This window comes from Dendrobates tinctorius, unplaced genomic scaffold (genome assembly GCF_039654945.1).
Source record: "Dendrobates tinctorius isolate UK_male_01 unplaced genomic scaffold, ASM3965494v1 ptg000177l, whole genome shotgun sequence".
Taxonomy (NCBI): Eukaryota; Metazoa; Chordata; class Amphibia; order Anura; family Dendrobatidae; genus Dendrobates; species Dendrobates tinctorius.
This window is the reverse complement of record NW_027361844.1, coordinates 9,916,702-9,930,511: the sequence shown is the minus strand read 5'-3', so window position 1 is coordinate 9,930,511 and position 13,810 is coordinate 9,916,702. Positions and strand designations below refer to the sequence as shown.

The 13,810-nt window shown below is 43.5% G+C and overlaps 1 protein-coding gene across 4 annotated transcripts in view; it reads right to left on the bottom strand.

Moving 5' to 3' along the window:
* Nucleotides 1–13,810, bottom strand: part of VPS8 (VPS8 subunit of CORVET complex) — a 313,830-nt gene that overhangs the window by 152,519 nt on the left and 147,501 nt on the right. The gene's annotated exons all lie outside the window — the stretch shown is intronic.

Here is a 13,810-nt window from a genome sequence, read left to right as displayed (position 1 = left end):
ATAGGACTGGTATGACATTCCCTCATGAAGGACTCTTCACGGATTGCCAATGTAAATTATAAACCAATTTCCAGCTATTGTTGTCCCAAGAAAAAAAGCAGGACTCATTGCTGAAGAGGTAGACTGCCATTCCTAGCCTCCATTACTAGCCTCCATTACAGTCTTGTTCTGGATCATGATAGCCTTTGAGGTGTGGCACAAGGTTAATGAAAAGGCCTTCACACCAGTCCTGCTCATAGGAATATGTTTTGGGGTGGCATGATGTACTGTACCTAGACCACTTTAGTCTTCATTACAGGTAAACTGACAGTTCAATGTTACATTGATTTGCTGGAATCAGTGGTATAACCATTCCTCCAAAATTTCCCATGAGCCATTTTTCAACACTACCACGCCAGGCTGTATGTTGCTCGAGTGACTGAGCAGCCTGCAGGGTGTCTTCATATGCTACCATGGACTGCAGCTTCTTCAGACTTGTTCTCCATTGAGCACATTTGCAGCATTATTGGCTGGCAAATTCAAAAGTAAGCTGTCAGCAGTGGATCTTGATGAATTGTCCAACTGCATTCAGTGTGGCAGAACACTCCTCAGACAACCATTAATAGCCTAATTAATAGCAGCCAAGGTGTGCAAGTGTGCAGATTTCTGCGTGTGGTGCTCATACTCAATACTGAACAAATCGAGATGTTATGGAAAAATAAACATTCACTTCAGTAGTATGTCTATACATCCTGTGATTTCCATAATACCATAACTTTTCCTTCTTGGTGTTACAACTTCAATGTCGATCAGTGTAGATTACACACTATCCCTCACCTAAATATTGACCAACAAATTAACTTCATAAGATCAATGTACATAGAGTTGTTTTGATATTTATTTGCTGATGAATGCATTTTCTAATCTAAAAGGTTTATATTACATCAGACAATCTTTTAACCCCTTAGTGACCACCAATGCATCTTTTTACTAACATGCGTTATAAGAGACTAGCATCTCCCAATGGGTAACAATCCAGCAGCTGTCAGCTGTACAATATAGCTGTCAACTTGCTGCAATCTGCCATGATTTGTGTTGATACCAACTAGAGATGTTTAACCCCTTAAATGCTGCTGTCAATGACTACAGCATCTAGATGGTTAACAGAGTATGGATGCTCACTCTTCAACACCATCGGCACCCAAAGACCTTGATCTTGCGGCCTTGTTCAGAAGTCAGCAACATTTAGGTGGTAAAATTAACTTCTTCATTCCTGTTATGCCACTTAGCATTCATTCCTGAAAAGCATGTGAAGGGTTAATAAACTACCTGAAAGCAATTTTGAATACTTGAGGGGTGCAGTTTTTAAATGGTATCACTTTTGTGGGTTTCCAATATGCAAGACCCCCAAAGTCACTTCAAAACTTAATAGGTCCCTAAAAAAATAAGCTGTCAATCCCTTGAAAAAAAATGAAAAAAAGGACTGCTACATTTTTAAACCCTCTAAAATGTGAACAAAATAAAACATTTTACATATGGTCCTAATGTAAAGCAAACATGAGGGAAATGTTATTTATTAATGTTTTTGTGTGGTATGGTTATCTGGATTAAAGGGATAATCACTCAGTTTGAAAATTGCAAATTTTTGGAAATTTTTGTAAAATTTCCAATATTTGTATAAATAAACACGGAAAATATCGACAAATTTACCACTCTCATAAAGTACAATATGTCACGAAAAACACAATCTTAAAATCAATGAGACATGTTGAAGCGGTCAAGTTTTTTTTCCCACATAAAGTGACACTGGTCAGATTTCAAAAGTTTTGCTTGGTCAATAAGGAGTTAAATGTTAATTATATATGGTAAAATGGACCCCCTATGGTAACTTATAAATCGGTACCAAAGAGTTGTGACTAATTGGTCTCAAAGGTATGAGGCTGCAGGGAGTAAATTATACCTTACGTCAGGCCAGGCCATTCATATACAATGTGAGGATAAATGGCAGGGTAGGAGCTAAATCAGATGGTAAAGGTTTGACGTTATGGACTTTGAAGCGCACGGAATCCTGGAATGCATCCATTTATCCATAATCTTTGATCGCTCATCCTACACATACTCCCAGTGTTGTATGTATGAGAGCTACAATGTGATCGTCTGGCGCAGGCACAGTGTATTATCACATGTAGCACACACCTACGCCATGGCGCATTTGTGAGAATCACTAGCGGTGCTTCCTATAAAGTCCTATATGGAGTCTCGGCATATGTATACCAAAACTACCGTAATACACATTGTAATAAGAATTAATGAGCCTACACACACAGAGGATTACTTGATTGGTGGACATACTGGACAGACACATGGCACTTTGCCTGCCAGCCTTCCACAAGTCTAATCATCTGATGTCTTCCAACAACTTAATTATTATTCCCTGTTCTGTTTCCAGATTATGAGCTTGGAAGGAGTTGAATAAACCTCATTTAATTTTGCTTGAGTCTCCCGAGGACTATGCATCAGAAAAAAAGAGACTTCAGAGGGGAGAGAGACGCTTGGATTAAATGTCCTCCCTTTGAACTAAAGCCGAGTCGCGGTGTTGATAATAAGCAAGCGTTCCCCAAGCAGATGAAAGCAAAGCATTTGGGGGGCGAGGAGGGGACAGACGTCCTGCCTGCACAGCAAGAAAAATAGTCATATTCTGTATAGAAAGGACAAATGGTGACAATCCGGTTACAAGCGGATAAATGTACTGACACCGGCACCTGATGGATCCCGTACACCCGAACTTTAGTTATCTGATCATGGGCAATAGACACCGACATTTTCTAAAGGGACCTTTGTAAAGATGGAAAATATAAACTGAACCACAAGCAAATATATCAGCAACAGATTGTGTTGTATTTCGCCTTATGTTGGCAGATTTTGCCTTATGTTTTGCGTGGATTTAACCTCCTGAATTTCAGAGGGTGAATGTGTGCCAGGAAGCTTCGACATTAGTAAAATAGGCAAGAAGATGTCAACCGTGACATACACGACATGATCTGAAATCCATACAAATTGCTTGCGTAATGATAGAATAGGGCAGTGAAAACAGCATCCACAAGACTAGTACTGTCATTTCATGCAATCCAACATGTCTGAACAGGGCCAAAGCTAGATAAAAAAAAAAAAAAAAACCCATCTAATTGAATAAAGTAAACAAACTGAAGATATCCCAACAGTGGAATGTACGGTGGATTTTGCACAAAAATTTCTGAAAAGTGACATCTGCATCACAAACATGGAAGAGATCTGGACATACTGAGCAAGTTACAGATTTGAAGTTACAGATTTGCAGCATTCCCCAAAATCTACTCCGCTTGTCTCAGCAACAAGTAAATGGAGTCTTGTGAGACCTCATTCTCTGGCGCTGGCTGTACTTTGGTGTGGGTTTTCCATGTGCAATTGTAATAGAGCAATGGTATGTTTACATGTGCCGGTGCTAGCTTATTAGTGAGAATTTACCGCAGCGGCCGGATGTTATATTGTTGCATTACCACATTGTTATCAGCGGGGTCTTTAATAGAAACATAAAAATGCACTGCAATGGCAGCACCACACTATTGTGCGCTACAAGTAACACACGCGCCACGTATATGTATATCACTCCCTACATTTTGCTTTGCAACAAGGCTCCCGGATAAGAATGCTGGATGTGGCTTCATAACGGCTGCGATGTCAGGAGAAAGTGATGAATAATGCACAGATGCAGCATTTTCAGCAAGTCCCAAATAATTATTGGGATATTTTTCCAAGTCAGCAGCTGGAACTTCCCATAACCGAAGATGAACGGCAATAAATATTGTTATACACTGTAGCTCATTAAAAAGAGAAAACAGATTCAGCAACAGAGTAGCAAAAACATGTCACATAGTGTCACCGTCTACTGATAATGGGAGATAAGAGGCGAGGAGATTTAGGGATGGGTGCGGCTGCCTGAGAAGGATACAAGCAGACATGAATCTGTAACCAACAAGGACCTCTCAATTCACAGAGCAAATCCACCCGCAGATTATACTAGCCGGTAATGTGCTACCCGCAGATTATACTACCCAGTAAAGTAATGTGCTACCCGCAGATTATACTACCCGGTAATGTGCTACCCGCAGATTATACTACCCGGTAATGTGCTACCCGCAGATTATACTACCCGGTAATGTGCTACCCGCAGATTATACTACCCGGTAATGTGCTACCCGCAGATTATACTACCCGGTAATGTGCTACTCGCAGATTATACTAGCCGGTAATGTGCTACCCGCAGATTATACTACCCGGTAATGTGCTACCCGCAGATTATACTACCCGGTAATGTGCTACCCGCAGATTATACTACCCAGTAATGTGCTACCCGCAGATTATACTACCCAGTAATGTGCTACCTGCAGATTATACTAGCCGATAATGTGCTACCCGCAGATTATACTACCCAGTAAAGTAATGTGCTACCCGCAAATTATACTACCCGGTAATGTGCTACCCGCAGATTATACTACCCGGTAATGTGCTACCCGCAGATTATACTACCCAGTAATGTGCTACCCGCAGATTATACTACCCAGTAATGTGCTACCCGCAGATTATACTACCCGGTAATGTGCTACTCGCAGATTATACTACCCGGTAATGTGCTACCCGCAGATTATACTACCCGGTAATGTGCTACCCGCAGATTATACTACCCGGTAATGTGCTACCCGCAGATTATACTACCCAGTAATGTGCTACCCGCAGATTATACTACCCGGTAATGTGCTACCCGCAGATTATACTACCCGGTAATGTGCTACTCGCAGATTATACTAGCCGGTAATGTGCTACCCGCAGATTATACTACCCGGTAATGTGCTACCCGCAGATTATACTACCCGGTAATGTGCTACCCGCAGATTATACTACCCGGTAATGTGCTACCCGCAGATTATACTACCCGGTAATGTGCTACCCGCAGATTATACTACCCGGTAATGTGCTACCCGCAGATTATACTACCCGGTAATGTGCTACCCGCAGATTATACTACCCAGTAATGTGCTACCCGCAGATTATACTACCCAGTAATGTGCTACCTGCAGATTATACTATACAGTAATGTACTACTGTGGTATCTGCGGAGTATGGTAATGGTTTTGGAATAGGTGAATAAAACTTAAATATCACTGCACAACTGTAAGGGTCTGTGCACACATTGCGGTTTTTCTCGTGGTTTTTTTTCTCTGCGGATTTGTCACAAAACCTGCACGGTTTCCTGATGCCAGCAAAATGAATGAGATTCCTGAAGTCTCAAGAATGTTTCTTATCTTTTTCCTTGCAGGTTTGGAGCAGATTTCACCCACACTAATGAGTGGAGGGAAAAAGTTGCAACAAAAATGTTTGCAAAAAACAAGCCCATTTTATGCAGCATTTTTCCTGCCAAGAGATGCAGAAATGGTGCACAACTGTGTGCTGAAAATACTTAAATGTATGCACATACCCCAAGACTCATCAATTTGGAGATCATCACACAAGCTGGGACGCCACAGTCTACAATAAGAACAATGTTCTGTGTTCTCTCTAAGAAGAAACAAATGCCAAGAAGCAGATGAAGATAATTGCTCCTACGTAGACGGACTGCCTACAGCCCACACCAGGGACACCAAGATGGCACAAAGAAAATGCAATATTTCATTGTTATATTTCCAATAATACACAGTTGAAAAAAATCTGCGGCTATATCTGATCAGGAGCATAATTGCCTCTTCACGAACCAGGATTTTCAGCCTTGAGAAACCAAAGAAATATCAAGTTGAATTTTGGCTAGATCAGTCATGTTTGGGTTGTCTAGGATGGTAAAAATAGGAGCAGAAACTTGGTGGTCATATTATTACACAAAAAGGTTCCTATGGGAAAATATGACATTTGAATTATGTCCTGCAACTGTCTTTCCTTGCATACAATTAGCCCTCCTAATCTTTTCTGATCAAAAGGAGGGGTGAGGAGGAGTCTAGATTGGACCTTTTAAAATATCTCTTCCAGAGAAAGCCAGTGTCAGACCCAGGAGATTCATTAGCAAAACAACATCTTCAAGCATTTAAGAAAAAAAACAAACACATACCTAAATTCCAAATACAGTGTCACCCCTACCAACAGTGATACACAACAGCATTGGGTAGTATCATCATACAGCTATCAAAAAATGTCACTCAACAACAGTCACAAAACTAAGATTTTTGATACTCCCCATAAAATCTCTCTCTCAGTGTCTTCATTTGGGGACACAGTAACCATGGGTTGGTCTGCTACCACCTGGACCTGACACTAATACACCTTAGCAAAACCATGTTGGCTCCTCCCTAATAGACTGTACCTCCCATGCTAGCACCAAACCTCCTCAGTGAGAAAGCAGTAGGAGAAGCCAAAAGAACTAAAGCATAGCCACGCAGAGAGAAAAGCCAACAAATGCACGCCTGACCAAGTAACCAAGAGTGGGTGCTGTGTTCCTCAATGAAGAGAGTGACGGTGAGTACAAAAATATTTATTTCATTGGAGAACACAGGAAAAATGGGATGTCCAAAGTCTGTCCCTGGGATGGAAAAACTAATACCTGTACAAAAGAAGAAAGAATAGCAATCTCCAAGGCGACTGCCCAAACAACTGGCACTTACAGTACCCTTCAGGTAAGGCTTCCACTCCTGGATGCAAAGGTTAGAGCTCCACGAAGATGTGGACAAAAGACTAAGTAACAGCCCTATGGAACAGAAGACAACAAGCTAAACTGAGGAGGCCTGGTGCTAGAGGACAAGGAGGAGATGGAGAGGAGACAACTTTTTTGTGAAGGTTCCTGTGTCCCCCAATGAAACAATGGAGAAACATCTCCACACCGATCAGAAGCATCCTATGTCAGAAGACAATCTGTCATGAAGTCAGTGCATGGAATGCCAAAGCCCAATGTAGCACGTAAAGATTAACCCCCTCCTTTTTGGGTGATTGTTCTTTTTGTGCTTTTATTTTTGTCTTTTATCTCTGCTTATTTCAAGAGCCATAGCTTTTTTTTTTTATCCTGAGCCCCCTTCACACTTGCAGATACTAGCAAGCTCAGTTACATCTATATGTGTTAAGGTTTTAACAAGGTTTTATCCATCTTCAGACTGCATGGAATCATAAGTGGTGCTTTGTATGTGGAGTACATTGCTTATAAAAGCTTGGGAAGGGCTGAAACGCGTCCAGTTTTGACAAATAAGAAAAACCTATGTGAGTGCCGAGACTCCTTTGATTTTGCCATTTAACTCATGTCAAGCAGTGTCTGTCGTTATTTGCTCAACGTAACTTGTTCGAGTTATGGGAAATGTAGTAAAGAAGCACATAGAGAGCAGCCAGACTGGAAGGTCAAGATGAAAACAGTTACATAGAACATAGAGGACTGTAAAATGAGAAGAGGGTCTAAAAAAAAGAACTAAAATAAAAGTAATGGTATCATGCCCGTCATGTCTGTTATGCTGCATGACCCCTGGAGCAGTGTGCGCGCGCACCTCACTGTTATACCTGTCGGGTTTGTTATGCTGCATGACCCCTGGAGCAGTGTGCACGCGCACCTCAACTCATGGCTGCCTGCTGTTGCGCACTCGTGCTCTACCTCATGGCTATACGCCATTGCTTGTGCGCACATGTGCTTCATCTCATTGCTAGTGTGCACGCGTACCTCACCATGGCTGCATGCTGTTGCTGTGCGCATGTGTGCTTTACCTCATGGCTGCATGCCATTGCTGTGTGCGCACCCATCTCTGCCCTGCCTGCTACAGTCCTCTCTATGGTCCTGGAGGACCGAATCCAGCAATCCTCTCTATGGTCCTGAAGGACCCGACGATGTGGTCCTCTCGATGATCCAGGAGGACCTGATCCAGCAATCCTCTCTACATTATAGTCCTGGAGGACCCAACCATGTAATCCTGACCCAGCGATCCGCTCCATGGTTCTGAAGGACCTGACCTGGAAGTTCCCCTCATGGTCCTGACACAAGTTCAGGTGCTAATGCCCTATATCAGACTGCCCCTTCTTATGGTCGGGGCCTGAGTATAGTGTTGCTTCCCTGTTGGCTGTTTGGTCTGCTCGGTTGCTCCCTGTATTCTGTGCCCCTGCACTCAGCCCTGTTGTGCTTCTTCGCACACGCTCTGCGCTTGTACTTTGTCGTGTCCTGTGTTTGTCCTTGTCCTGTACTTCGTCTGGTGTCCTGTACCTGGTCCTGTATCTACCCTTGTGGGCCTCCCCTGTACTCTGTCTTATTATGCTCCTTTAGCACAAGATCTGTTTCTTTCCTTCACGCTGACCTATCGTGCTCTCTTGCACAAGCCTCTTCTGTACTATGCCTCGCCGTGCTGTCTGTACCCACCTTGGCCATGAACTCTGTCTTGAGCTCTTCCTTTTTATTCTGACCTTCCGTGCTCCTTTAGCACAAGACCTGTCTTGTACTCTGTGCTTTGCCATACGCTCCGCTTTTCCCTTTACCCAGCCCTGTGCCGCATCATACATTCTGCTACCTGTCCGTAATTTGCTCTATGTCTCACCCGGCTCTGGGCTCTAGCATACGCGCCGCTTCTTTCTTGTACCCGGCTCTGTACTTCAGCCTACGTTTGCTCATTGTTCTGTGCTTTACTTTGCCTTGCCTCTTTGTGTGCCCTTTGCACGCACCTGGCCTTCCCTTGCCCGCCTGTGTGTGCCTCAGCCGTGCTCGTCGGCCAGTGACTTAACTGTCCGTGTTATGAATGGGAAACCGAGGAGGAAAAAAAAGACAAAGCTAAGTCTCAGAAAACCAGAGAAGTTGGTAACTAAGCAGATTCCTGATCTTAACCGCACAACTAGCAGCAGTCGTGGCGCGTTCCTAAGTTGGTCCTAGACGCCTCGTCACAACCAGAGAACTACATAATCCTAGAACAGGAAAAGAGGAAAACTAACTGCCCCAGAGCAGACCCCAAAGGAAAGAGAGCCCCCCACATGTATTGACGGTGAAACAAGATGAAAATACAAACAAAAGGCAGGAAAATAGGCTGAGCAAACGATGGGGCCCGGCTAACTAAAAAGGACAGAAAAGGAAAGACACTGTCTGCAATCTGCCAAAAAAAACCTACAAAAATAATGTCCAACACTTCTGATAGCAAACTTAACCCTGAAGTCACTAGACTTCTAAACCTATATCAGCACTCTGAAATATTCTGAGACAGAGCCAAAAAAAGAGGCCAATCTAATAAGGGACAAAAAGCAGATTGGCAAATACTGATTAATAGGAGTGGAATTTCAGCATAGCCCCAGCAGGGGCAGGCTGATTACACAAAAAACTGAATAGGCCAACAAGCACAAAAGTGTGAACAATAGCAAAAAACAAACTTAACTTGAGAAGACTGAAAGAGGGCTGAAGTCCAGGACCTGAGAAGCAGACTGAGTCACCAGCACCCGGATAGGGCGTCGGCTATCTTATATCCAGTCTGATACTCCAGAGATCCAATCGTTATCTTCCTCATCAGGTGTCACCACCAGAGGGAGAACGGAAGGGGAACTCTCAACTGGTGGAGCAGAAAATGAGTTCATGACAGTACCCCCCCCCCTTGAGGAGGGGTCACTGAACCCTCATCCATGCCACCAGGCCGATCAGGATGGGCCCGGTGAAAAGCACGAACCAATTTATTGGCATGAATTGGCAGAGACCCAAGAATTATTCTCCTGGCCATAACCCTTCCATTTGACCAAATACTGGAGTCTCTGTCTATCCAAACAAGAATCCAATATTTTCTCTACCTCATATTCCACATTGCCTTTAACCAATACAGGATCAGAAGGTGCCGCCACAGGAACTACTGGCTCAACAAACTTCAACAGTGACTTGTGAAATACGTTATGGATTTTGAACGCAACTGGAAGAGCCAATCGAAAAGAAACAGGATTAAGAATTTCCAAAATCTTATAAGGTCCAATAAATCTTGGCTTAAATTTTGGAGATGCAACCTTCAGAGGAATATTCTTAGACGACAACCAAACCATATCACCCACTTTAAACCGGGGACCAATGGTCCTAAGCCGGTTGGAAAAACGCTGGGCCTTTTCCTGAGAGAGTGACAACTTATCCACCACTTGGTCCCATATCTGCTGCATTCCCACAACCACAGTGTCCACACCTGGGCAGGATGAAGATTCCACTTGCCCTGAAGAGAAACGAGGATGAAACCCAAAATTACAGAAAAGGGTGACAGAGTGGCAGAACTAGCTCTATTGTTCAGCGCAAATTCGGCCAAGGGCAAAAATGAGACCCAATCATCTTGATCAGCAGATATAAAACATCTTAAATAAGACTCCAGGGTCTGGTTTGTTCTCTCAGTCTGCCCATTGGTCTGGGGATGAAACGCGGAGGAGAAGGATAACTGAATTCCCAGATTGGAACAAAAGGCTTTCCAGAATCTGGACATAAACTGGACCCCTCTATCGGACACAATGTTCTCAGGAATCCCGTGTAACCGAAACACCTGTTGTAAAAACAAGGGCACCAACTCAGCGGAAGATGGCAACTTTGGGAGTGGTACAAGATGGACCATCTTCGAAAATCTATCACAAATCACCCAGATAACAGTCATTCTCTGAGAGACAGGAAGATCAGAAATAAAATCCATTGAGATATGGGTCCATGGCCTCTTGGGCACCGGCAGGGGCATCAGCAACCCACTAGAATGAGAACAGGGTTTAGACCGAGAACAAGTCCCACAGGACTGTACAAAATTCCTGACATCACGAGATAAGGCAGGCCACCAAAACGACCGACTCACCAAATCTCTGGTACCAAAAATACCTTGATGACCAGCCAATGCGGAGCAATGGACTTCAGACATCGCTCTCTTTCTCCACTGGTCAGGAACATACAATCTTCCCATAGGGCAACGCACAGGTTTATCCTCCTGAAATTTCTCCAGGGCGCGTCTCAAATAGGGCGAAATGGCAGAAAGAACTACCCCCTCACCTAGGATAGTAGTAGGCTCGATCACATTAAGAGAATCAGCAAAGAAACTCCTAGAAAAGGTGTCTGCCTTAACATTCTTAGTGCCCGGAAGAGGAGACCACAAAAACGCGTGAAAAACAAGGCCCATCTAGCCTGTCTAGGATTCAAGCGTTTGGCCGACTCCAGATAAATCAGATTCTTGTGATCGGTGAGGACCACAAATTGATGTCTAGCTCCCTCCAACCAATGTCTCCTCTCCTCAAATGCCCATTTCATGGCCAACAATTCCTGATTCCCCACGTCATAGTTGCGTTCAGATGGGGAGAACTTTCGAGAAAAGAAGGCACAGGGATTCATCTTAGAAGTCACAGGGTCTTTTTGGGACAACACAGCTCCTGCACCAATCTCAGAAGCGTCCACCTCCACTTGAAATGGAAGTGAGACATCAGGTTGCCGTAAAACTGGAGCTGAATTAAATCTCCGCTTAAGCTCCTGAAATGCTGAGACAGCCTCAGGAGACCAATTCAGCACATCAGCTCCCTTCTTGGTCAGATCAGTCAGTGGTTTGACAATACTAGAAAAATTACCTATAAATTTACGATAGAAATTAGAAAAACCCAAAAATTTCTGGAGAGCCTTCAAAGAAGTAGGCTGAACCCAATCATAAATGGCCTGAACCTTGGCCGGGTCCATTTCAATAGTCGATGGAGATAAGATAAATCCCAAAAATGAAATCCTCTGTACACCAAAGAGGCATTTCGATCCCTTAAACAGGGAATTCGCCCTCAAAATCCGGAACACAGTCCGGACGTGTTCCACATGAGAATCCCAATCACTAGAAAAGATCAAAATATCATCCAGATAGATGATCAAAAACTTATCCACAAAGTCACGGAAAATAATATTCATAAAGGACTAAGGACTGGAAGACAGAAGGGGCATTAGTGAGCCCAAAAGGCATCACCAGGTACTCAAAATGTCCCTCCGGAGTATTAAACGCCGTCTTCCATTCATCCCCGTCCTTGATGCGAATAAGATTATACGCCCCCCTGAGGTCAAGCTTAGTAAACCAGCAGGCACTCTTGACTCTGGAGAATAAATCAGACATCAGAGGTAACGGGTACTGATATTTAACCGTAATCTTGTTAAGGGAACGATAATCAATACACGGTCTTAATGAACCATCTTTCTTGGCCACAAAAAAAAAAAAAAACAGCGCCTAACGGTGACGAGGATGGTCTAATATGACCCTTCTCCAACGACTCCTTAATATAGGATCGCATAGCATCATGTTCGGGTACAGATAAGTTGAAAAGCCGACCCTTGCGAAATTTACACCCAGGCATCAACTCAATTGCACAGTCATAACTCCTATGAGGAGGCAAAGACGCAGACTTACTCTCACTAAAAACATCAGAGAAATCAGCCAGATAATCAGGAATATCATGAGACTGAGGAGGTGTGGAGAAAACAGGAGCGTCCCTAAGAACACACTGACAACCCCAACTCACCACAGACACAGATTTCCAATCCAAAACTGGGTTATGAGTTTGCAACTAGGGGAACCCCAGGACAATAGTATCATGCAAATTATGCAGCACCAAAAATTTACAATTTTCTTGGTGGTCTGGGGTCACTCGCATTATCACCTGGGTCCAAAACTGAGGTTTATTCTCCGCCAAAGGAGTGGCATCAATACCCCCTCAAAGGAATGGGCGTCTGCAGAGGCGTCATGGACAAACCACAATGTTTAGCAAAGTCCAAATCCATCAGATTCAGAGCTGCTCCTGAATCCACAAAAGCCTTAGTGGAAAATGTGGACAAGGAGCAGATCAGAGTAATTTCCAAAAGGAACTTAGGTTGTATACTGCCCACAGCAAATGTGTGTGCAAAACGTTTCTCTCGTTTAAGGCAGACAGAAATAGTATGAGAGGCGTCTCCACAGAAAAAAACACAGCTTATTACGCCTTCTAAACTCCCGACGTTGCGCCCTAGACAAAACCCCATCACATTGCATGGGTTCAGACATTTGTTCAAAAGGTGGCAGCGCCTCCCGTGTAGTTTTACGTTCACGTAAACGCCGATCAACTTGAATGGCTAATGACAGAGCCATCCAGACCAGAGGGAACAGGAAATCCCACCATAACATCTTTTACGGTCTCTGACAAACCTTTCCGAAAGAGAGCTGCCAATGCACTATCATTCCATGTAGTAAGGACCGCCCACTTTCGGAATTTTTGACAGTACAACTCTGCAGAATCCTGACCCTGGTTTAATGCCAACAGGGTTCTCTCAGCTTGATGAACGGCATTAGGTTCATCATACAACAACCCCAAGGCCTGAAAAAATGCATCCACATTAGTCAGAATAGGATTTTCAGGTGTCAAGAGAAAAAGCCAAATCTCGGGGATCGCTGCGCAGCAAGGAGATGATAATTTTAACCTGCTGCACAGAGCTCCCCGATGAGTTAGGCTTCAAAGCAAGAAATAATTTACAATTATTCTTAAAATTCAGAAATTTAGACCGATCCCCAGAAAACACATCAGGAGTAGGAATCTTGGGTTCTGCAGCATGTGACTGAATAAGGTAGGTGGAAATTCCCTGTACTTCAGCAGCAAGCTGCTCCACACGATCAGACAGTTGCTTAATCTCCATTAGGAAAAAAAATCCTCCTACAGCTCCAGAGAAAGAGGAAAAAATACATAAAAAAAAAAAAAATTCTGACACTTTTTTTTCCTTTCTCTAACAATTCTTTCCTGCTTTCGAATATCCTAGAATCTGCGGTAAGGCTGGTGATTCTGTTATGAATGGGAAACCGAGGAGGAAAAAAAGTCAAAG